This window comes from Cervus canadensis, chromosome 16 (assembly GCF_019320065.1).
Source record: "Cervus canadensis isolate Bull #8, Minnesota chromosome 16, ASM1932006v1, whole genome shotgun sequence".
NCBI classification, from domain to species: Eukaryota; Metazoa; Chordata; class Mammalia; order Artiodactyla; family Cervidae; genus Cervus; species Cervus canadensis.
In genome coordinates, this window is record NC_057401.1 from 50,330,364 (window position 1) to 50,352,210 (window position 21,847).

The 21,847-nt window shown below is 36.3% G+C and overlaps 1 protein-coding gene across 5 annotated transcripts in view; it reads left to right on the plus strand.

The window, feature by feature from the left end:
* The window catches only part of CDH18 (cadherin 18), a 1,183,249-nt gene that overhangs the window by 692,145 nt on the left and 469,257 nt on the right, over window positions 1–21,847 (plus strand). Inside the window, exon 1 of one of the 5 annotated variants that reach the window (XM_043488847.1) lies at window positions 11,500–11,518. The exons of the other annotated variants lie outside the window; for them this stretch is intronic. The gene's annotated coding sequence lies outside the window, so the exon portion shown is untranslated. Of the gene's footprint in view, window positions 1–11,499; window positions 11,519–21,847 lie in introns of those variants that run through there. 5 annotated transcript variants of the gene reach the window in all.

Sequence of the window (21,847 nt, forward strand, 5' to 3'; positions counted from 1 at the left end):
ACTGGTTAATTTTTTATGAGAACATGTTCTTATATAGAGTATCTTTATAAATTTAAAAGGCATATAATAGGCAAGATTGTTTATTTTTTCCTGAAAATTTTGATCAATACCATCTAAGAGCACCTAGATATACACTCTATGCCCTGAGAATGATTTCAGAAACAAAGTATGATATGAAAAATCAATTTTCTAAAGTATTGTCAGTGTATGGCAAAACCAATACAATATTTTAAAGTAAAAAAAAATATAAAGTATTGAATGTGGTATCTTAAAAATACATTCTACAAGAATAGTAGAAGGGAATATTCTTAATTTTTAAATGATTTTTGCAGTTTATTTCACTAATTTTTATTTAATTTTTCTAATCTTAAGATGGAATTATAAAATTATGTATATTTTAGGACATAGAGTACATCGTATGATAATACATGTAGCTACTGAAATTTGGCATATTTATTAAACATTTAATCTAAGATAGTGGATGTAATAATGTTACTAATAATCATTAAGCTAGATTTGATTTCTCAGTCAGAAAGGATACAGTCCAAATGACCTAAAGAAAAGTAAACCATGGCAAAAGAATAAGTTGTCTGTAACTGAGCATCACTTGGTCCCCAGTCCCTCAGACTTCTTTCTTCCTTTTATCATAATGTTCCATGGTGCTCCACATTACCTGTGTTTCACTGCTGCATGGTATGTGCTCTATAAATTGAGTTATTTTTAAACAGTGACTAACCAAATTAGGGTCTAGTATCCAGTATTTAAATGTAAAAAGCTGGTAGACCTTTCTTGTTCTTTAGGACCATAACATCTCAAATAGTCTTATAAGTAGTAAAATATAAGAGAAAAAGCAGTGTGCCCTGTCCATAGTGAAGACAGGTATCACTTGGTTATATTTTTCTTGAAGTCTGACTGGCGTGTGTTTTGGCGTGTGTGCGTGTCAGTCAGTGTGCATGCACGTATGACTTTATGTTTGTGCATATTGTCTTGCTATATAGAATCATATTTGCAACCAAAATAATTAAAAAGCAGTATTCTAATATGCTGCCTATATTAGACTATATTGGACTCCAGGCCCCTCTGTCCATGAAATTTTCCAGGCAAGAATAGTGGAGTGGGTTGTCATTTCCTACCGCAGTGGGTTGCCATCTTCCTGACCCAGGGATTGAACCCACATCTTTTGTGTCTCCTGCATTGGTAGGCGAATTCTTGGGAAGCCCCTTATAAGGGGCTTTGAATAATATATTATTCAAACTCTGTCTTTCTGTTATTAGCATTCAGTTTAGCTCCATTCAGCTGATGTTCCTCATGCACGTTAAACTTTTAGATAAATCATAGCTTCACTACCCACTTCACGCTTCCAGGATAAATTCTTTTAAAGTCAATGTATGGCAAAAACCACTACAATATTGTAAAGTAATTAGCCTCCAACTAATAAAAATAAATGAAAAAAAAAAAGTATGTCAGTTCTTAGTACTTTGGAAGTGTTCAAGGGAAATTATAAAACAGAGTGAAAACTACTGTGTAACAAGTGAATGAGCAATAAGTGTTCAGAACCAACCTTTTGCTGTAACTAAGATTATATTTTTACAAAAGACTCTTCCTAATACTTAATTCTTCAAATTTCTGTTCCTCAACAGTCCAACTGTGGACATTTAGAACCTTGGTCTTGCTATTTTTTAAACCTTCTAAGATGTTTTAAACTAATCAAGTAATCCAAAAATTATTTTGATATTTTAGTTTTCAAAGAATTATCACTTTATAGTAATATACCAATATATTTTGGGCTTCCCTGGCAGCTCAGCTGGTAAAGAATCCGCCTGCAATGCAAGAGACCCTGGTTCAATTCCTGGGTCAGGAAGAACCACTGGAGAAGTGATAGGCTATCCACTCCAGTTTATTTAATTACTTGAAAATAACATACATGGTGTTATTGATACTTAAGAGTACTACCCTATGAAACATATATTTGATTATTGAATCACAATAATCACAGTCTCTGTATACAGTTTATTATTATGTCTATATTCATTGGTAATGTGTTATAGATGACATATTTGACAGCTTCTGTATTTTATTTTTAAATCTTTTGACATGAAAGGAATTTTGCTTTTACATGCTAAGTAAACTCAACATATATGTGGAGATTTCAATAGGGAGTTTATTAAAGATGGTTTTATGTCATTTCATTTATAATTTCAAGGACTCCATTAAGAATCCCACAATTTTACCAAAAATGCAAACATCTATATTATTCCAGAGCCCCATTTTTTCTTTAATAAAATATCCAATGAGTAATATCCAATATGTGGCATATGTATAGTACTGATTAACTTCATTATAATGAAAAGATTAAAGTAGCTATTTGACCATTTTTTAACAGGAGTGTAGAGCATGTTTTTACTAATCATCTTTTTGTCTTGCTTCCACACTTTTAGATAAGGAGATACAATGGGTTTTTTTTTTTTGTTTTTGTTTTTGTTTTTTTCATACAGTGTTAAAAACAAAATTCATACAGCAGTTCAGGCTCAAGGAGTGTCTGTATGAATTTTCCCAATGCTTTCTTCACCATTTTGTACAAATTTTTAGCCAGAGAAACAAACATCATATATAATTCATTCCTTTAAAAAATAAAAGAAATGCCCTTTAACTTTCACTTGGCTGGAATTTCTTGTTGAAAAACAAAGCTGGAAAAGAAAAGAATCTGTTGCTGTTTTTATGCCTAAGGGGAGATGTTTAAAACTAGCAAGGCAACAAATGACTCAAAACAAATTTAAAGCAAAACTTGAATGAACTGCCTGACTTGGAGAACAAAAGCAATTTGGGAGGTGACTTAAAATAACAGAAACAGAGTTGAAAGTGTCATAGGTTTGACATACTATGTGGTATCACACTAAGTACATGTTGATTGTCTAAATACGAGTTTCCATCCCAGTGATTATGTAACATATATGTGATCTATAGAAACTGGAAAATAATAACCCTCCCAATTATACCATTTAGAATAGCAATGGTAGCAGACATGACTAAACAATCAAATGAAACCAATCAGAAGGGGAAAAATCATCAACAGAAACAAGCACAGAGAAGACATCCATAAAGAGAGTTCTTGATTGTCCTTAAAATCTAGCTCAGGGTTTATGAATAGCAGATAGTTTAATATTCTTTCCTTTCCTTAGTTGAATATACTCTCCAAATAGCCTAAGCTAATTAAGAATGCCTATAGAAAACATAAGGCTCCCCAGGTGGCTCAGTGGGAAAGAATCCACCTGCAATGCAGGCGACCCAGGTTCAATCCCTGGGTCGGGAAGATACCATGGAGGAGGAAATGGCAACCCACTCCAATATTCTTGCCTGGAAAATCCCATGGACAGAGGAGTCTGGTGGGCTACAGTTCATGGGGTTGCAATGAGAGTCAGACACAACTTAGGAGCTAAACAGCAACGTCTCTCTGCCAATGAGCTATGAGAGCTCTTAAAAAGTTTTTCTGAAGGGTGTTCCCTTCTGGAGGCAAAGAAGAGAAAAAGGATACCCCCTAGCATAATGACGTCATTTCTGCTTCTCCACTTCAAGTGATGTTTACAGATAAAGACCTACTCAGAGGCCCAGAAAACATGTTAGCTGTGTCTTCAAAGTTCTTTATGCATGGGAAAACATGCTAAGTAAGTTCATGATGAAAATATAGACCCTGTTGTTTTCTTCCCCACTCCTTGCATGTGTTTGTGCTAAGTCCCTTCAGTTGGTTCCGACTCTGCAACCTCATGGACTGTAGCCCACCAGGCTCCTTTGTCTATGAGATGTCCATGGGATTCTCCAGGCAAGAAGATGGGAGTTGGTTGCCATGCCCCCCTCCAGGGGATCTTCCTGACCCAAGGATGGAACCCACATCTTTTATATCTCCTATGTTAGCAGGCGGGTTCTTTATCACAAACGCCACCTGGAAAGCCCTCCCCACTTCTTATTTGGGATTATTTTAAGAGAAAACCTTGGTCTTGGGATAAAATATGATAGGAAAGATCTGAACTTACCCACTTTAAAGGGGCTGAAGCTTTCTGATCCTAACATTATTCTGTGCAAAGTTAAAAATACTTAAGTAAAACAAAAACCATGGTCTCCATGGTCTAAGCATTTGTTTTTTAGAGAAAAAATCAGTGCTTATGTAAATAAAAGCACCCTGTCTGTGGCTACCAAATGCTGTTGAGGGGGCGCCTATGATTCCTCTGTATCCACACATCAAATCCACAGTCACATTTTCTCTAATCAGCATCTTTCCAGAATACTGTGTATTCTCAGTACATGCGAAAGTCCGTTTTCAGTTATTATGAAATGGAAGTAAAAACAGGCAGTTAAAAAATGCTTAACCATTTCCTCTGGCATATTTCCGGCTTCACTGTTAGCAAAGATTCTTTAGGGAGCCATCTGTTTGCAAATGATTTTCCAATACCTGTTAGAAAGTGAAGGCTAGTGCAAAAATATATCAAAACATTTAGGAAAAGTGGAAGAAGCACCCACTGGGTTAAAACTCATCCTTGGAAGAGAGATGTTTAGGTATAGAAATCTGAAGTGCCTTTGAAAGTTTGTACATAAGCTCAGACTTATTGCACCATCACAAAGGATGGAAAAATAGTCCAACACACTGAACCCTTTCTAATCTAAATGATATCCCTAAAAGCATTCATTCTTTCTTTCTTAAATTCATTCTTTTATTTGTTCATCCTTTTAGCACATTCTTTTAAAATCAGTGTTTCCCAGGTGGTGCGCTGGTAAAGAATCCCCCTGCCAATGCAGGAGATGCAACAGACACTGGTTTGATCCCTGGGTAGGGAGATCCACTGGAGTAGGAAATGGTAACCTGCTCCACTATTCTTGCCTGAAAAATTCCATGGACAGGGATGGATAGGACAGGCTACTTTCCTGACATGCCATGGGGTTGCAAAGAGTCAGACACCACTGAGTGGCTAAGCACACACACATCCTATGGATTAGAGTTTAACAGTAAGGGAAATGGTCCCTGCTCTCATGGAATTTATTGGAATTACATGTTTAAAATTCACTGCTTAGTTAGATGGGGAAGAGAGTGAGATTAGCAGGCTTGGAAAGTGAGGCGATGAAAATCAAAATCAAAGATATTACTTTATATCCCTGTAGAAATGACATGTTGGAAATTGAACATTTAAGGATAGATCTACACTTGAGATTAAAAAAAAAAATTGTGAAGTAATAGTATATGTTTGTTCCTTAAAGTCAAGAGAATACATAAAATCTTTTTCCCAGATGATAAAAAATTAAAGAGGTCCAAAACCCAGTCTTCCTCAAAATGTTAAGAATCAAGAGAGGCATCAGAAAGGAGTGTTTTTTTTTTTTCTTCCATTCCAGACCTGTAAAACTGAGAGAATAAAACTTGACTGTAGATATGTGTTAGCATTTTAACTAAAGTTGACGTTATTTTGACAGCTGAAATCACAACTGAGATTAGATTGAGAAGACATAAAATTATCATGGAAGAATCTTGTATTTGAACTAACAGGAATCATTATGTGAAGAATTATGGTATTGTAAAATCATTCTTAAATGTAAGAGTGTTAGCAATGTAATTTATCTAAATGCCATACCCCAGTTGAATTTGTTGCCGTGCTATGTCTAATAATATTTGTCTACTTAACATTTCAGTTTTAGAGTATGCAATGTCTGATGAGATGTAGTACATGAAAAGCCTTAATCACATGTTCATCCTTAGATATGGTTTTCATTCTTAGCTTTTCTTTTGCAGATATATGTTTCTATTTTATGTGTTTTGAATTGTTTCTGTCATTAAACTAGAGAAACCCCTTAGGTCTAGATTTTTTGTTGGTTTTGTTTTTGAGTTGTTTAACATTTTATAAAAATGATGGCTGGATCTTTAACTATATGATGGATCTTGACATGATAGAAGCGAGGCCTGTTTTAGGAGTTTTGTGGTGGAGTCGTGATTGGTTTTCATGCAGTTTCTTCTCATGGCCAGTGCTCTAAGCCTCTTGATATCAAGTGGCTCCAAACTCCTTGCGCTTACTACCTTACCCTTTTATTTCTCTTCTCAAACACAAGCATCCCCAGGAGATTTATGGAGTCCCTCAAATGGTCATAATTTTTCCTTAATTGATTAAAGACTAGAGTACCGGAAATATTATTGCAGAAAATGTAAGGAGGTCTTCTCTATCATTTTCTCATTTCCACAGATTGGGGGGCAGTTGTTGTTCTTACTCTTGAGTATCCCCTACTCTCTGTTCTTTTTGCATTTTCTTTTATTGCTGTATTGTCACTCTGATTCTACAGTGTGTATTCATGTATGGAGGTAATATGAAAATTCAACCTATACAAATAAGTTTGGCTGATTCCAGATTTATAGGAAGAATGAAAATAAGAGGTAGAGCTTAGGCTACAAAACTCAGCTGCAAGATTGTCACATTAACACACCAGCATGTAAAGCTCAGATGTATCAGGACCTTTCTTTATTTCAGGGTCTTTGTAAATCATACATTATATACCATGCAAATGATTCCCAATTTCTGAGTTTGAGAATCTGAAGAAAACAGTGCTGAGCATTAGGCAAGATAGTCATTTGTTCATTAATTGACTCATCCATTCGTTCATTTTGTAAGCAACTTGTAAGGATTCCCAGGTGGCTCGGTGGTAAAGAATCCACCTGATAATGCGGAGACACCAGAGATGCGGGCTCAATCCCTGGGTCAGGAAGATCCCCTGGAGGAGGGAATGGCAACCCACTCCAGCACTCTTGCCTGGAGAATCCCATGGACAGAGGAGCCTGCCGGGCTACAGTCCATGGGGTTGCAAAGAGTGGGACATGACTGAGCAACTGAGCACATACACGAATGCAAGCAACTCATGCATACCTACTCTAGTGGAGTTATGATAGAAAAGTAGATTCCCTGAAACAGAGTAGCTTACGTGTACTTGTGGAGAGCTAACATATATATGCCAAAATTAAAAAGTGTTCGGGGAAGCAAATTGTAAATGCCCAAAAATGCCAAATGACATTCGTAATGCTTCCTTTCTACTTTAGGCTGGTGTCAACTAAATATTCATCTCTACTCTCAGTACCTCTTGTTACAGAAGCTCAAGGATTCCTTTTATACAAATATATCTCCTTTTTTGGAAAAGGAAGTGGGAACCCTCTCCAGTATTCTTGCCTGGAGAAGGCTACAGTCCATGGGGGTTGCAAAGAGTTGGACACGACTGAGCAATTAACACTTTATCACCTTTCTTATCTCTTTTTCCCATTTCCACAGAAAATGTTTGAGCCAGTTGTATGAGTCATCTTTCTTGACACCTGTTGTGTCTGTGTGTACTGGAACTTCCTCTGCTCATATGTAGCGTGGAGCATTTAGGTGCTATTGAGATCTATGTCTGATGCCAAACTAAGCTAACTGTGTAAATAATTCGATTCATAGACCTGTATTTTGAGTTGTCAAGTGCTGATGAGAAGAATCAGTAACTTATGAGAGTGTTTGTCACAAGACAGAAAAGGGCTTTTTTTTCTTTTCCATGGGTCATAGAAAATATGAATGTGTAAAAAAAAAAAAAAAAGAAAATATGAATGTGTAAAAAAAAGAAAATATGAATGTGTGTGACCTTAGCTAGCCCATGGACTCCCATTGATTATAAAAAGTTAGAAAACATTTTTAGAATGTTGAATGGCATTCCAAGGAATGTTACTTCCATTGTGTGGAAGGATACTCACTTCCACTATATCATTAAGGATGGACACCAGTTGTATGTGAGACTGAAATCTGAAAAGCAATAGAAGAAAAGTGCTGGGGCTCTCTTTCAACCCAGTTTCTGAAATTGCCAGTAACTACATATCTTCTGCTATACAGTGGGAGGGTCATTTGGGAGAGTCATTCCCATCAACAAGGCAGTGTGTGCATGCTAAGTTGCTTCAGTCATTTCTGACTTTGTGTGACCCTTTGGACTGTAGCCCACCAGTTTCCTCTGTCCATGGGATTTTCCAGGCAAAAATACTGGAATGGGTTGCAATACCCTTCTCCAGAAGATCTTCCCTACCCAGAAATCAAACCTGCATCTCTTAAGTCCCCTGCATTGGCAGGCGAATTTTTTTTTTTTTTACCACTAGCGCCACCCACAAGGCAGTGGTGAGGATTAAACAAGGCAACTCATGGAAGAACTCTGCAGAGCCTGGCAGCTCAGTGAATAGTCAATAGTTTATTAACAGATCCTGAGTGGCAAGGTTTGTGTTCATCTTATAGGCGATTCATTGCAACACCCGCTTCAGACTCTTATCTTCCCAAGCCCAGTGCTGCATCTCTTCCCAGTGTTTTGTTCTTTTGCTATTCTTAGCCATTATTCATTTCTTCCTTAAAAAAATATTCTATCACTTGCATGCAAGTGACATGTACCTGGGCACACTCCATTCCATGTTCTATAGAACATTTAGGAAAAAAAGTTCATTTTTTCCGTGTGAAATTTATAGAGTGTTTGGCAATTTCTAAAGCAAATGCAAAAGTAAATACCTTGACCATGTCTAGGATGCCCATCTTTCATTTTGTTTGACAAACTCATATCATTTTTACGTAAAGTTTTCTGTGCCAGGCTCTGTTCTAAGTATTTGTTGTTCAGTCGCTCAGTTGTGTTCAATTCTTTGTGACTTCATGGACTGCAGCAGGCCAGGCTCTAAGTATTTACCAACACTAATTCATTTATATCAATAATTTATTGTGCTGGAAAAAAAAGAAAAACAAAAAACTCAAACAAATGAAAAACTCTTAGTGTGCAGCATATTTAGTAAAATCCAGTTTCAGTAATATCTGTTGTAAATGTTTGGGCACAATTTAATTCAGTCTAAGTGTCTTTGGACTGCAGCCACTGAAAGCCACAGGGGTTCTTTATAAGTAATCTGGACAAGCTTTTGTCCTCCTCACAGTGTTTGAGTATTGCTTGAGCTTCTCCACGGAAATAAATCATGCAACATAGGGCCTGGTGTGCTGTGTCCTTAGGAGCTCTGCATGAGCAAAAAGAAAGTTGTGTAAATAAATAGTTTCATCTCAAATAAACACAATAAAATAGAATGGATTTAATAGACATGAAATCTCTTATAGGCTTAGTGGCCAAAGTCTCTATTCAAAGGCTCAGGTTCACAATAAAGCAGACTTTTAGGAAAGGCATGACGTTTTCTGTGTCAGAGACAGGGCAAAGGCTTACAATATATTTACATGCTCAATAGAAAAATGTGTACATCATGTAAATTATTCAGTATTCTAGGGATAAATGTCTTAAGCATTTCTTCACCCATATCAGATTTGTAATTTTTCCCCTGAAAAAAACTTTTTACACACAGTCTTGACAAAATTGCCATCCTTCGTTAGAAAACAGCTATCCTGCTATGGTATTCATCAACATATGATTTTACTAAAATTTTTACTAAAATCATATGTGTCAGTAATTTTTCTTATATCTGTTTTCATACTGTGTTTCACAATCATGTATCTTTAATGTTAAAGGCAATACTTTATTGCTAAGGTATTGACTGCATTTATGTATTTAAAGAGTCAATATAAGTTGAGAGTTTAATATCTGCAGAGACTTCCCATCTTGAACTCGTACTCCACCAGGCCTTTTGATTTGGGCAAGTTATTTAATCTTTTCTGTAAAGTGAGGACAAGAGTCCAATATGTTATACAGTTTTGTGGGGATGAACTGAGTTACCACATGTCAACTGTTTAGCATGCAACCTGGAACATGCTTTAGGAAAGAATTCTCTTTGAGTCTCCTGTGTTTCTCTACATCTTCTGAGCAAGAAAGCTTTGACATCCACGTAAAAACCACAGATCAGAGATAAAATAGAGAAAATCGAATCTCTCTTCATGTAGGAGATTATTTCCCGAGCAGTATAATAAAGATGATGTCTCCATCCTGGAGAAAGACTGAGAGTGTCTCCTAGGAATTAAAATCTTTAAAAGACTGGAGTTTTCTAAACTTGAGGTCCCTTAGTAAATGTATTTATGTGCAGCAAATACATGGTCCCGTGGCATCTGTGGGGTGAGAACTAATGTGAACATGAAGCTGATGCCATCTGCTGAGTAGTGATGTCTTGCATCTGAGTTTGGAATTCCATGTCACATGCCACCATTTATAAAAGCTCTTAAGTAGGTTAATTTAGCTTTGTTGTTATTTAGTGGCAAAGTCTTATCTGACTCTTTTGTGACTCCATGAACTGTAGCTTTCCAGGCTCTTCTGTCCCCGGGATTTCCCAGGCAAGAATACTGGAGTGGGTTGCCATTTCCTTCTCCAGGGGGTTTTTCACACCCAGGGATGGAACCCCAATCTCCTGTGTCTCCTACATTGACAGGTGGATTCTTTACCACTGAGGCACCAGGGAAGTCCCTGATTTAGCCTACAAGCAGGGTGAAATCTTAAGCTTTTCAGTTATTGATTACATGATTAGCACTCAATAATCACTAGTAGTCATTGCTATTATTGTATACTCTAAAGAAGTCATTACACAATAAGTACTCAGTATAAAATTCTGAGCTAAATTTCTGAGCACTATCAAGACCAATAATATGCCTATTGACTAAAATAATCCTGTAGCAATCTATTTAAGATTTGTTTTTCTTTAATGAATGAAACAATTTTTAGGTTAATCAGATTATGATCTAACCATTGGCTTCCTTTATTTAAATATGGCCTTACTTATGCATATGTTCTCTATTTTGAAAATAAAATTTACTTTTATATCATTTTAAAAGAATTAACTTTATTCCTAACCATGAAAATTTCAAATCCCTAGACATCTCTTCCCCAGAAGAAAAACAAACAAACACAAATATTAAAAAAGAAGTAAAATTTTGAAATTGAATTACTTATTTTCATTTTCGTAACAAAGGCAAGCTCATGCTATACCAAGTCTTTTGCAGACTCATTGTATAGAAAATAAATAAAAGCAATGAAATCATACTTGAGAGTCAATTTTATTACCTATAATCTGTATAGTCATTCAATTAGAAAAATGAAACTCTTGATTGATAATAAAGTTAAAAACTAGGGTTTATGAACAAAAATGTTTATCTTATATTAACTTCAGTCTCCAAAGTATCCTTTTGTTTTGCTTTATTCTACTTTTGCAAAACTGAGAAAATTGTGATTACCAAACGTGACTAATTACCTGTCGTCGATGTTTTAAGATCATACTTAGCAAACTCAGGATTCTTTTCAATTAAATGGGGATGGTTGAAGCAGCTTTTTTCTGAGGCCAGCACAAAAGTCAGTTTACTTGGAATTAACTTACAGTGAGTTAATGGTTGCCCACAGTCTAACTTAGTATAAAATATATTTTGACATTGTATTTTTATGGTAGTTTTAAAAATTATTTAAGCTATCTTTCAGATGAAGTGAAGAGCAAAGATTTATTGAGTCCCTAGAGTTTCTCCAAGTTTTGGCAGAATACATTTTGAATAGAGAGAGCCAAATAGAGCATATGGCAAGTTTTCGAGATGCATTCCCGGTGAGGAGTGTTGGATCTGCTTGCTTTTAGATTCTTAGGTTCTGTAAGAGCTCCTCAGTTCTCTTCAGTCACCTCCTCTGTTCTCTTATGCTCACCCAGCTGCTATCATCTATCTTACTTGTTTCCTATATTTAGCTGGATTCTAACCTTATATTAGATGATTCCTAGCAGTCAATAGTGGAGAAGGAAATGGCAACCTACTCCAGTACTCTTGCCTGGAGAATCCCAGGGACGGCGGAGCCTGGTGGGCTGCTGTCTGTGGGGTCGCACAGAGTCTGACTCGACTGAAGCAACATAGCAGCAGTCAATAGAATTTTAAGTGCTATCACTTTTAGAATGTTGGGGTAGGGAAGTAAACAGTGCCAGGGGATATTTTGAAAACAGAGAGTAAACCTGAGTAGGGGGAGAAAGGAGAGAATATATGCTGGATTGGTGATTTAGGGAAAATAATCCAGGGTCAAAAGAGCATACCTGTAGGAGCTTACCTCTCCTGTAATGGTTTCTGTCATCAACTAAAGATATTTTTTACTGTGAATGAAAGTGAAAGTGTTAGTCACTCAGTCTTGTCCAAATCTTTATGACCCCATGGATTATAGCCCACCAGGCTCCTCTGTCCACGGAATTTTTCAGGCAATACTGGAGTGGGTTGCCATTCCCTTCTCCAGGGGATCTTCTCCGCCCTGGTAGCAAACCCAGGTCTCCTGAAATGCAGGCAGATTCTTTACCATCTGAGATACAAAGGAAGCTGGCTTACTGTTAATGCTTACTGTTGATAAGTGTTACAGATTCATGATTGAAAATACATTGTATTCACAGCTTCACTCAGTGTGTGTAAGTTATATTCCATACAATAAAATGTAAAGCCACTACGGCAATGGCCCCAAGAAAATAATCATTTTAGAGTTTCATTGTAAAACACACTCTTCCTGCTTGTTCAGCACGAAACTCAACTCTTACGGCTCCTGTGTATGACGGGGGCTGCCGTGGCATTTGATCTTCAGCCACGTTTCCACCAGAGGTGAACAATAGCTTTAGGCACTTACCGGAATTTCAGCACTCTAAATCTGAAGTTTTCCCAAGCTGTCCTTTTGAGAAGACTACATTGTGATAGAGTAGGACATCTTTTAAGTATGGTTTCAGATTTTTAAAGAGTTTTGTGCACAGTATTTCAGTTCAGTTCAGTCGCTCAGTCATGTCCGACTCTGCAACCCCATGAATCGCAGCACACCAGGCCTCCCTGTCCATCACCAACTCCCGGAGTTTACCCAAACTCAAGTCCATTGAGTCAGTGAAGACATCTAACCACCTCATCCTCCTTCGTCCCCTTCTTAGGGCTTTACAAATAACTGCATTGTCAGTTTATATACTGTCCAGTTCAGTTCTTTGAGCTGAGTTGGAGATACATGATAAAGAAGGGTAGGGAGCAAAGACGATCCAGCTTTTTCATAATTGTAGTCTTAGATTTTCATTAGAATCCAGAGTCTAGGATCATAGGCTGGTTTCACTTGGGCCTTGAGTCAGTTGGAATGCCTGCACTTTGTCATGTGCCTTGGGTTTCCTTACAACGGGGCAGTCTAAGGATTTATAAGACATCACAGGACTCAAGAAGCAGAGAGGAAGTATCTTAGGCTTCTCAGAACTAGACTTGAGTGTCGCTTCCGCTGTACCCTACTCAGAGCAACCACAGTCTACCCAGAGCCAAATGAAGAGTACTTTTCTAGTGAAGAACTGCAACAGAACTCATATTAAAACTGCCACCCATCTAAATGAAAAATGAAAAAGGATAGATTACCAATAGAGTTACTAAGATGGCTCAGTAGTAAAGAATTCACCTCCCAGTGCAAGAAATATCAGAGACACCAGAAACGCAGGTTCGATCCCTGGGTCGGGAAGATCCCCTGGAAGAGGAAATGGCAACCCACTCCAGTATTCTTGCCTGGAAAATTCCATGGACAGAGGAGCCAAGTGGGTTACAATCCATGGGGTCTCAAAGAGTTGGACAAGGGTTAGTGATTAAACAGCAGCAGCTTACCAATGGCTCAACATATAACAATTTATAATTAATTTGGGTAAATTGATTTTTTATTCTTCTAAAACTATCTCACAAGGCAGGAGCATCTTGGATATTTTTAATGATATAAAGAAAAAGATGTATAACACTTTTTTTTTTGCTCAAATTTTTGATTCCTTAATAATTATTCATGTATTCTTTAGAAGAATAAATGTTTCAAAGGCTAGTAAAATTAAACACAGGGAGTTTGAAGAGTTTAAACAGATTTCTCTGGGATGAAAGAACAATTCCCAGGTATAGAAGTAAGATGAAAAGTAATTCACCAAAGTAGTATACGGCATCTCAGTGATTTTGCATTTTTTTTTCCATCACAAGTCAACAAGGATCTTGTGAACAGACAAAGGGAGGCGGTTTGGCTTGATTTTTATGTCAAAAACATAGATCTGCCAGGATCAAAGATATAATACTAAGCTGAATGATAGCATTTGATTCTTATGACAGGCTTGATCTCCAGTAATAGCCACAAAATTCTCTAACTGAAAAAAGCTTGGTGCTTTTAAATTTAGCATTTGTGAACATTTCGACCATTTTTTAAAAGCACTATTTTGTAGTAATTTCAAGCTCATTTAACCATATCACAGCTTGATGGAGAGAAGTATTAATATGCTTCAGTTGACCGAGCTAAGGAAGAATACACATGAAAAATGAACAGAACAAAAAATGTTTTTGTTTATACTCCCCTGTTGAGCTATTTCCATTGGCAGTTTTATATTAGACAAATGAGATTAATTATTCTGAAAAAACACACACACACACACACTCCTTGCAAAGTGAGACTAGTTGTGACAATTCACTGAGAAAAAAATAGTTCATTTGTAAAACAGTTATTTCAGTAATACTCACCATCATCCACCCCCTTCTACCTACACACTCCTAAAAATGATTGGTGTTATCTTTGTCCTTAACAAGATCCAGAGATAAATACGATGGGTCTTCCTTTACTCTAGTCAGTCGTTTCCAAATGTTATGGTTTTAGGAACTTTTTATACTTCTAAAACGTATTAAAGGTTCTAAAGAATTTTTCATTGTATGCACCTTATCTACTGATATTTCTTGTATTAAAAATTAAGACTGACAAATTTCTTTTATGTCTATTTTAATTTTTTTAACACCAAAAATATTTTGTATTGGGGTAAAGCTGATTAACAGTGCTGTAGTAATTTTAGGTGAACAGCAAAGAGACTCAGCCATGCAAATACCTGTGTCTATTCTCCCCCAAACCCCACTCCAGTCCAGGCTGGCACACAACACTGAGCAGTGTTCCATGTAAAACTGAGGAATTTTTATATGACAGTCTTTCTCTTCATATTTTCTTGTTGTTCAGTCGCTCATTCATGTCTGACTCTTCAAGATCCTATGGATTGCAGCATGCCAGGCTTCCCTGTCCTCCACGCTCTGCTAGAGTTCATACTTTATTTATTTATCATACATATTTATTACCAACATAGTTTTTAAAATTTATATTTGACAGTTTAATAAGTGTAAAATCTCCTGTAGTTTTAATTATGAATTATTCTAATGATGACTGAGGTTCCATGGCTTTTCATAAGATTGTGCATGTATTTTGTGGTGAAATATTTGTATTCTTTGTGTAATTTTACACTGAGTTTTGAATTTTTCCTTACTTTTCCAGGAATTTTATATGTTTTAAGATAATTAACAGTTTGTCCATGAGATGAGCTGCAAATGTTTCTCCGGTTTATATTTTTTTCTTTTACTTTATATTGTTGTTGCTTTTATGCATATTTATTTTTATATACTTGGATTTATCAGCATTTTCATTTGTATTTTTGAGTTTATAATTGTTATGTTATTTCTGACTTTAAGCTACAAAAATTTGTCTTCTTGTTTTGTCAAGTGCACTTTATATATATGTGTAAATTTTTTTTGGACTGATGGCCCAGTGGTAAAGAATCCACATGCCAATGCAGGACACAGACATGGGTTCAATCCCTGAGTTGGAAGGGTCCCCTGGAGAAGGAAATGCAACCCATTCCTGTATTCTTGCCTGGAAAATCCCATTGACAGAAGAGCCTGACGGGTTACAGTCCATGTGGTCATAAGAGTTGGACATGACTCGGCGACTATACAACAACAACAAAATTTTTTGATCTCTACAGAATTTATTTTTGTATCCTGCTTGAAGTAGTAACCTTATTCCTTACTAGATGACTAACCAATTGTCATAGAAATAGTTTGAAGTGATTTATCTTTTTTCCCCATTGTTTTGAAATGATATGTTAGTCTTGCACTAAATCCCCTTATGATTGTGTGTGTATGTGTTTGCATTGTTCTCTGCCATGTAATTTCAGAGATGAGAAAAGTATGGCTATATATCTTGTCTAATATGTATTATTTGAGAAAGACAAACTTTTGTGAATACACCCTGGATGAACGGTGATTTTACAGGAAACGGTGGTAGTGACAGCTGGATCCACTGTACAGCTGGATCCAAAACATACCTTTTAATATCCAGTATGTAAGCTGTACTTCTTCCATGGTACTCAATGAATTGTCATCTCTTTCAATTTCTGCATATTCAAAATGGTTTAAATTATTAGTTTGCTTGCAGTTCTTGATATTTCAATTATCTGATGAAGATCAAAGAGAAAATTAGATTTTCAATAGGATATCATGAATCATAACTTTCAAATTTCAAAAACAGCAAGATATTTAACCAGAGAGTTACAGTATGGTACTTGCAGATATCATGGTATAGAAAATATTTTCTGATTTTGTGTCTGTAATTACTTTAGAATGAGTTTTTGGAAACTATCAATAGAATCATAAAGTGATCTGCTAACACAGTATTTTCTATTAAGCCTTATTGTTTCCTTATAATATAGTAACATCTATTCTCTGAATGTAATAGAAATAAGTTATCAATATCAGTTCAATCGCTCAGTCCTGTCCGACTCTTTGCGACCCCATGGACTGCAGCTTGCCATGACTCTCTGCCCATCACCAACTCCTGAAGGTTGCTCAAATTCATGTCCAGCTAGTTGGTGATGCCATCCAACCATCTCATCTTCTGTCGTCACCTTCTCCTCCTGCCAGACCCTTTTCCAATGAGTCAGTTCTTTGCATCAGGTGGCCAAGTATTGGAGTTTCAGCTTCAGCATCAGTCCTTCCAATGAATATTTAGGACTGATTTCCCTTAGGATGGACTGGTTTGATCTCCTTGTAGTCCAAGGAACTCTCAAGAGTCTTCTCCAACACCACAGTTCAAAAATATCAATTCTTTGGCACTCAGATTTCTTTATAGTCCAAATCTCACACCTGTACATGACTACTGGAAAAACTATAGCTTTGACTAGATAGACCTCTGTTGGCAACGTCCTGTCTCTGCTTTTTAATATGCTGTCCAGGTTGGTCATAGCATTTCTTCCAAGGAGCACGCGTCTTTCAATTTCATGGCTGCAGTCACCATCTGCAGTCATTTTGGAGCCCCCAAAAATAAAGTCTCTAACTGTTTCCATTGTTTCCCCATGTATTTGCCATGAAGTGATGGGACCGAATGCCATGATCTTAGTTTTCTGAATGTTGAGTTTTAAACCAACTTTTTCACTCTCCTCTTTCACTCTCGTCAAAAGCCTCTTTAGTTCTTTGCTTCCTGCCATAAGGGTGGTATCCTCTGCATATCTGACGTTATTGATATTTCTCCCAGCAATCTTGATTCCAGCTTGTGCTTCATCCAGCTTGGCATTTCATGTGATGTACTCTGCATATAAGTTACATAAGGAGGGTGACAATATACAGCCTTGACCTACTCCTTTCCCAATTTGGAACCAGTCTGTTGTTCAATGTCCAGTTCTAACTGTTGCTCTTGACCTGCATACAGATTTCTCAGGAGGCAGGTAAGGTAGGTCTTGAATTCCCATTGCTTGAAGAATTTTCCAGTTTGTGTTGATCCACGCAGTCAAAGGCTTTGGCATAGTCAGTAAAGCAGAAATAGACATTTTTCTGAAACTCTCTTGCTTTTTTGATGATCCAACAGATATTGGCAATTTGATCCCTGGTTCCTCTGCCTTTTCTAAATCCAGCTTGAACATCTGGAAGTTCACAGTTTACGTACTATTGAAGCCTGGCTTGGAGAATTTTGAGCACTACTTTGTTAGCGTGTGAGATGAGTGCAACTGTGTGTTAGTTTGAACATTATTTGGCATTGCCTTTCTTTGGGATTGGAATGAAAACTGACCTTTTCCAGTCCTGGGGCCACTGCTGAGTTTTCAAAATTTACTGGCATATTGAGTGCAGCACTTTCATATCATCGTCTTTTAGGATTTGAAATAGCTCACTTTGAATTCCATTACCTCTACTAGCTTTGTTCATAGTGATGCTTCTTAAGGCCCACTTGACTTCACATTCCATGATGTCTGACCATCGTGGTTATCTGGGTTATGAAGATCTTTCTTTGTATAGTTCTTCTGTGTATTCTTGTCACCTCTTCTTAATATCTTCTGCTTCTGTTAGGTCCATACAATTTTTGTCCTCTACTGTGCCCATCTTTGCATGAAATGTTCCCTTTGTATCTTTACTTTTCTTGAAGAGATCTCTCATCTTTCCCATTATATTATTTTCCTCTCTTTCTTTGCATTGATCACTGAGGAAGGCTTTCTTATCTCTCCTTGCTATTCTTTGGAACTCTGCATTCAAAAAAGTCTTGTTGTTCCCTTATAATATAGTAACAGCTAATTCTCTCGATGTATTAGAAAAGGGAAGATAATTGCCATAGAAGCACTTCAACATGCTTAGTCCTTGGTAGGCCTATTTCTTCTTTCACTTCTTTGTTTGTTTCCATTTCTGTGTTAGAAAACATAATCCAGAGTATCAGTAGTAAGTCCATACTTTGTAATGATCTTTATATTCATATCACCATTTTTTTCCTTCTCATATTGCATTAAAACTTCAGTCATATAGTTAAAGTAGAAATGAATGTCTTATTTTCCAGCAAACCATTTAACATCTGCAAAAATTTAAGTAGGATAACTGGCCTACCACACAGACAGAAACCTAACTAATAATACTTTTGAGGTATTTTTAAACTTTTTAAAGGAATGATCTGATTTTGATCAAGTAATTATAAAAAAGAAAAAGAACTAAAACTTCACAGCTCAATTATTTAATCATAAAATTTTTTCATTTCCCATCATTTTGGGGGGAGTTGATATTTCAGGGGAGGTATTATAGTGCAGTTGTTAATGCACAGCTAAGCAAACAAATATGATGTCTGTGTTTGTGGGAGGAGGTGAGCTCCATGTCCTTCTGTTCCATCATCTTCATCCCAGTCCTGGTATCTGTGTGATAATATATGACTATGAGTCTTGATACATTAGAGTAAAACGTAAGCATGTCATGATAGATTATATTAATTATTTTACAGAGAAATCATTGTGACATGAATTATTTCAAAGATTTTGTGTAAGATAACAGAGTTTTAAACCCTTAATTCTTATATATGAAGTATTTAACTCTGATGAAGGATTGCAATAATATCTAATCAGTAAATTCTGAATCATGTTTAAGGATGGATGTGGACTCACAGTGTCTAGGAGTGTATCAACTAGCAACAGCCAAATCTTTGACACATTGGGAGTTATTAATTTTCTGAAGTTGTAATTTTTAAAATCAGGCAGTCAGGGTGACACCAGCATATTCTGACAGAATGTATGTGTGCCCTCAGACATACACACATTTCTTTAGTATATAAAGTTCTCTGTTTTTGAAAGATGATGCTAGAATAATGATACTGCCTACTTTCCTATACAATTGTAAGCTCCTGAAGAATTTCTCATACTAGTCTTTCTTTCACATCTATTTCTCTTTCTCAACTTCCCAAGAATTAATGTCTGTTAGTAGTTGCCTATCATAGAGGCTTCATTCAAATTTGTTGAGTTGCAATAAAGAGATAAATAATAAAAATGGAATGTTGACCATATTATGTGATGTATTACAGTTCGGCTAGTGTTTTTAGATTACCTACTTGTACAATTTTCAGATAATTAAGAAATGTGACTATAAATAATATAAGACCCTTCCTTGAAAGCACTTATAATAAGTTCTTGCCTTAATCTGATGTATATTAATGTGCATTTGTATCCATTGGTTCTTATTAACCTATGAAAGAGAAACTGAATGACTGACTGAATGAATGAATGAATGAATGAGAAAAACATGCAAATAATGATGAAAAAATGAGAATAAAAAAAATCCCAGAATTTGACATAAGATTCCCTGTTTTCTAAAGCACATAAAGTGAATCCTAGTCACTGTGTTTCAAAAGTTTTTGTTTTTTTTTTTCTTAATGCCCAGTGCATTTGTGAGCTCTTAAAAATAAAAGCAGTGATAATTGTTAGATGCCACTATGATTCAGTTGTATCAAACTGAAAAAAAAATGTTATCATGGGCCTAGTAAAATTAAATGAAAATGCAAACATAATACACATTGAGTTCAGTCATGCAGCTGATGGGTTTTCTCAAAATAATTCAGGGATATTTTAAGGAAATGTGGACTGTGATTGCATTGATCATTAAATATTTTATTTTAATAGAATATTCATAAAAAATTGTTTATAGGAACAGTGCCATCTTGATTAAAATGAGCGTGGTACACAGCTCTATACTTGGCCTTGGCTGTGAGAAAAAGAATTCTTAGCAGCAAATTTGTGTATGTAAAATATACAAGTTAAACAAGGTTGCTAGGTTTGTCTTAAATATTGGTTGATAAGGTCAAAAAATCATATGCCCTACACAAACTTTAATGACTCCAAGAACTTAACCAAAATAAAATTTTATAAGAATAAATGTGAAATCTGGATTAGAAAAACAAAACAAACCAGCTATTATTTGTCTAAACTTCAGACACTATGTCAGGGAGTTAGATCACATCAGGGATATATAGGGACAGTGGTCCCTACATTCATGAACTGTGAGTCTGCTTTTCTACCTGGAAGAAACAGAAAATAACAATGAACATACCATACACTATTTTGAAAGTGATAGTGCCTGGATGAAGTGTGAAGATTATGGGGGAAGAGAATTAGTCCAGGGATGACTCTGGAACTGCAGGCTGAACTGTTAAATACCAGAGTCAAGAGGTATCTCACTAAGAAGATAGGCATTGAGTAAGAGTTTGGACAAGAGGAAGAAATAATTCATGTGGTTATCCCAAAATAATTTTTTTCAAAAGAGGAAGACCTAAAGTGGGGCTTAAGAGAAGGAACATTGATCTGAGTCCCAGGATGAATAAGGGAGTGTGCGTGGTGAACGTGGGGAGTGTGGTGGGCATTGCAGCAAGACAGAAAGTCAGCAAAGTTACTGGAACTGAGATCCTGTACAGCCCAGTGGGCCAGCAGAAAGGACATTTGGCTTCTTATGGTTTTCAGCTAAGGAGTGATCTTTAGGATTTAAAGGGATCCCTTGCTGCTCTGTGAAGGTTAGACCAGACTGGACACAGTGAAAGCAGGAGAATAGTTAGGAAGCTAATGGATGATATGAGAGAGAGATTATTCAAGGCCCCCTCCCTCAATACATTAGCCTGAGCAACTTGAAGGATTTAACATTGAGTGAGTGAGTCAAAGTCGCTCAGTCGTGTCTGACTCTTTGCGACCCCATGGAATTCTCCAGGCCAGAATACTGGAGTGGGTAGCCTTTCCCTTCTCCAGGGAATCTTCCCAACCCAGGGATCGAACCCAGGTCTCCCGCATTGCAGGTAGATTCTTTACCAGCTAAGCCACAAGGGAAGCATGGATGCATCTATAAAATCATTCACAAGATTAATGTATGGAAAGAGTGATTTGTGGAGTAAAATCAAGACATTTTATTACTTGTAAGCTTAATGAATGTCAAAAACAAAAATATTGTTCATAGAAAAAATAGGGAATAGATGCTTATTAAACCCTAACTATAATCTAGGTGTTTGTTCAGACAGTTAAATAATATCTCCTTTGATTAAAAGTATATCCAATGAGAAAAGAAAAAGCCATGAAAGAAAATTAAAAGAAAATAACATTTATGTAGCCATATATACATGGCTATGTATATATAAACCATATACACATATGGATGAAATAATTCATATAATCAGGTTAACTGTCTTAAAATAATTGAAATGCAAAATAGGTTCAATTTTTCAAATGTTATTAGGGTGGATGTTATTAAAAGCAGATCTGGGATATCTATAAATAGTGCCACCCCAATGGAAATGGCCTAGGATGCAGTGGGAAACAGTGAAACTTTGAAGTGCCCCATCAAATATT